Source organism: Urocitellus parryii, chromosome 4 (genome assembly GCF_045843805.1).
Source record: "Urocitellus parryii isolate mUroPar1 chromosome 4, mUroPar1.hap1, whole genome shotgun sequence".
Lineage (NCBI taxonomy): Eukaryota > Metazoa > Chordata > Mammalia > Rodentia > Sciuridae > Urocitellus > Urocitellus parryii.
The window spans coordinates 46,145,802-46,150,347 of record NC_135534.1 but is presented as its reverse complement, the minus strand read 5'-3'; the positions used below and the strand labels follow the sequence as shown (position 1 = coordinate 46,150,347).

The 4,546-nt window shown below is 37.6% G+C and overlaps 1 pseudogene; it reads left to right on the top strand.

Annotated features, from left to right (window-relative positions):
* The first annotated feature begins 1,094 nt into the window (after positions 1 to 1,094).
* On the top strand, positions 1,095 to 1,832 carry LOC113189947 (14-3-3 protein zeta/delta pseudogene; annotated as a pseudogene).
* The last annotated feature ends 2,714 nt before the right edge of the window (positions 1,833 to 4,546 follow it).

Genomic DNA, 4,546 nt, shown 5'->3' with positions numbered 1-4,546 from the left:
GGGGAAAGGACCATCAGTTGTTAAAAATCTTTGTATAGATTTGCTTAATTAGAACGATTTAATTGGCTCCTAATTTCAAACTGATGTCACAGAGTAAAAAGTATTTCCACGGGAGTTCTAGAAAAGGTAAATAAAAGATACTTGAGGAAGAGAGAGTATGTAGTCCTTAGGGAATTATCAGTTTCCAGTTTCCAATTGCTGCTGTAATAAATTATCACAAATTTAGTGACATATTTATTATACTATAGTTCTAGAGGTTAGAAGTCTGACATGGGTTTACTCCTTTCTCAACCTTTAGATTTTCAGTTAGTGTCAATTCCTTCCCTCAACCAAGACTACCCTCCAATCTAAATTAGGTTCCCTATCTCCCCCTTTTTCACACTTTGCCCTTTTACTATATAAGGAGCACTGGTAACAGTGGTTATTCTACAATTATTTGTGTGGCTATTTGTTCATGCCAACAGAGAAGGAATCCATATTCATACCCACCCCCCATCTGTTAAATCTTCATTGGCTAGCCTGGTTTTCCTGGCACACAGGCACATAGTACTTTCTCATTAAATATTTGTTGAAAGCCAGATACACTATTGGGGCACCTGTAGTTCCAGCTACTCAGAAGGCCTGAGGCAGGAAGATTGCTTGAGTCCAGGAGTTCAAGAAGAGCCTGGGCAACATAGTGAGACCTCATCAAAACAAAAAAGAAATGTGTTGAATTAATGACAAAGGAATGATAAAACCTATTTCAAACATGTGGGTACTTATGTATTCATCATAGAATTTCTGTAGAACTGATACCCAGATGTGGAATACTGTAAGATTGCCTTCCAAAAAGGTTATACCAACTTATTTGAGAGACTATATAAAACAACATCCTCATCCTTGTCAATCATGGATGTTATTAATCTCCTTAACTTTTGGTAATTTGACTAGCAAAAATAAGTGTTTATTAGTAGAGCTGAGAATTTTTTAGACATTTGTTCACCTGTGAATTCCTTATTTGCTTTCTTTTTAAAAAAAAAAATATTTTTAGTTGTAGAGACTGCTGAGTCCCTGTCTGTCTGCCGCCACCCACTCTGGACACAGAACATCCAGTCATGGATAAAAATGAGCTGGTGCAGAAGGCCAAACTGGCCCAGCAGGTTGAGCGATATGATGACATGGCAGCCTGCATGAAGTCTGTAACTGAACAAGGAGCTGAATTGTCTAACAAGGAGAGGAATCTTCTTTCAGTTGCTTATAAAAATGTTGTAGGAGCCCATAGGTTATCTTGGAGGGTCGTCTCAAGTTTTGAGCAAAAGACGGAAGGTGCTGAGAAAAAGCAATCGATGGCTCGAGAATACATAGAGAAAATTGAGACTGAGCTAAGAGAGATCTGCAATGATGTACTGTCTCTTTTGGAAAAATTCTTGATCCCCAATGCTTCACAAGCAGAGAGCAAAGTCTTCTATTTGAAAATGAAAGGAGACTATTACCGTTACTTGGCTGAGGTTGCTGCTTGTGATGATAAGAAAGGGATTGTGGATCAGTCATAACAAGCATACCAAGAAGCTTCTGAAATCTGTAAAAAGGAAATGCAGCCAACACATCCTATCAGACTGGGTCTAGCCCTGAACTTCTCTGTGTTCTATTGTGAGATTCTGAACTCCCCAGACAAAGCCTGCTCTCCTGCAAAGACAGCTTTTGATGAAGCCATTGCTGAACTTGATACATTAAGTGAAGAATCATACAAAGACAGCAACCTAATAATGCAATTTCTGAGAGACAATTTGACATTGTGGACATCAGATACCCAAGAAGACGAAGCTAAAGCAGGAGAAGGAGGGGAAAATTAACCATCCTCCCAACTTTTGTCTGCCTCATTCTAAAATTTACACATGGGGCTGGAGATGTGGCTCAAGCGGTAGCGCGCTCACCTGGCATGCGTGTGGCCCAGGTTCGATCCTCAGCACCACAAACAAACAAAGATGTTGTGTCTGCCGAAAACTAAAAAATAGATATTAAAACAAAATAATAAGATTTACACAGTTGACCATTTGTCATCCATGCTGTCCTACAAATAGTTTTTTGTTATGATTTATGACAGGTTTTATGTTACTTCTATCTTCTATTTGAATTTCTATATTTCCCATGTGGTTTTTATGTTTAATATTAGGGGAGTAGAGCCAGTTAACATTCAGGGAGTTATCTGTTTTCATCTTGAGGTGGCCAATATGGAGATGTGGAATTTTTTATATGACTTATAAATGTTTGACATAGTACTTTAGGTACATTGTGGCTTCACTAGGGCCAGTGTTAAAACTGCTTCCATGTCTAAGCAAAGAAAATTGTCTACACATTGGTTTGTCCTGGTGGGGAATAAAAGAGATCATTGGTTCCAGTCACAGATGTAGTTATTGTGGGTACTTTAATGCTTGGAGCACTTATGAGGCTGTAGTAGAAACAGATATCCCATGGATCCTACATGTGTGAATCTTGTGTTTCTGTGGAATAGTCAGTGTGCACAGCTTTGACTACAGCGGCAGAAGTGCTCCTTTAGGCAAAGTTGTGACCCAATTTACTCTGAATAAGGGCAGAAACGGTTCACATTTCATTATTCGTGAAGTACCTGCTGCTTGCTTTCATTAATTTTGCTACACATTTTATTTGTATTTAAATGTTTTAGGCAACCTAAGAACAAATATAAAAGTAAAGATGCAGTAAAAATAAATTGCTTGATAGCCATTACTTCATGTATGTCAAGCACAGCAGTAAACAAAACAAAATCCATGTATTTAACTTTTTTTTTTTGATACTTGCCTAACATGCATGTGCTGTAAAAATAGTTAACAGGGAAATAACTTGAGATGATGGCAGGCTTTGTTTAATGTCTTATGAAATTTTCATGAACAATCAAGCATAATTGTCAAGAACCCGTGTGTTAAGTTCATGTAAGTGGAATAAAAGTTTTATGAATGGAAAAAAAACAAAAAAAAACATATATTTTTACTTGTACAGGGGAACAATATCTTTATTTTGTTTACTTAGTTTTTTTTATATGGTGCTGGGGATAGAACCCAGTGCCTCATGCATGCTAGACAAGTACTCTACCACTGAGCCACAACCTCAGACCAATGTCTTATTTCTTGATTTTTCTTATTGATACAAGAGCATTGTAGATATTAACTTTGCTAGATGCAATGCTGCCATCGAAAATTTCCATCTGTCTTTAATAACTTCATTTAAGATGTTTTATGCCTTATAACTTTTCTGTTTGTCCTTACAGTCAAATCAGCCTTTCATGCTGAAGCTTAGGGAGACCCCAAATCATACCCATATCTCTCCTCCCAGGTCCAAGCTGGGCAGTTGGCAATTAGCTATGGCAACGACAGTGTGGGGGGCAAGGAGTAGGAGTGCAAGCTGGAAGATCAGTTGAAAGGCTATTGATGGAGTCCAGTTGAGATATGATGGCAGATATGGGGGTAGCAATAAGATGAAGAAAACTGAGGCTCAAATGAGGACATGCCTTGTAGATAGAATTAATAGTATTAGTAATGGCAGGACAAGGAGATGTAAAGGAAGGGTTCAAGAATGATTTTGTCTATTGGGTAAGTTATGGTTCTGTTTATTAAAATGAGGACTGGGAGGAAGGAGAAGAACTTGGCAGGAAGGAGAAAATTGTCTATTTTGGAGTTTCTAGATTTGAGATGTCTCCTAGATATCCAAATGAAGATATCATGTGGCATTAAGAAATGGGAGTCCAAAATCAGAAAGAGATCACCATAGCCAAAGATATAAATTTAGAAGTCACTGGTATTATGATCATATATAAAGATACTATATAAAGATCACCAGCCTGGATGAAATTTCCCAGGGAGAAAAATAAATTGAGAGATAAGAAAGAAGCCCAGTATTGAACCTTGGGGCATGTCAAGGCTCAAAGGACAAGAATAGAAAGAAGAGAAACAAGAAAAGAGGACATAAAGAAGGGGACCCAAAGAGGGAGAAAACTCAGGTGAATGTATTGTCAAAGAAGCCAATAGAAGACTGTTTTAAGAAGTAAGGCACTGTCGATTGCCTTAAATGCTGCTTCAAAGTTGAGGACAGAAGTACAACTACTAGAAACAGCAACAGGAAAGTCACTGGGATTCTCAACAAAAACAACTTCAGTAATAGGAAGCACAGAAAATTCCATTGACATGAGAAATGATGTCAACTCTTTCAGTAGTTCCATTGTAAAAGGGAGCAGAAAAAGATAATAGCAGCTGGAGGAGAAGGTGGGTTTAAGGGAGGGTTGGTTTTTAAATTTTTGTTGTTTTTTAAAGATCAAATAAACTAGACAGAGAATGATCCAGTAAGACCGAAGAAAAATGAATTAAGAAAGTAGGAGAGTAAATGCAGGAGTTAACTCTTCTGCATTCATTAGTTCTAATAGACCAGTCAAGCAAGGCTCTTGACTTTCATGGTATATAATTATATCATCTGAAAATACACCCTCCAAAAAAAACTAATGGCACTTCCCAAGTAAGTGATTATGATAAAGGTCAGGACAGTAGTATTTTTTTTCTGG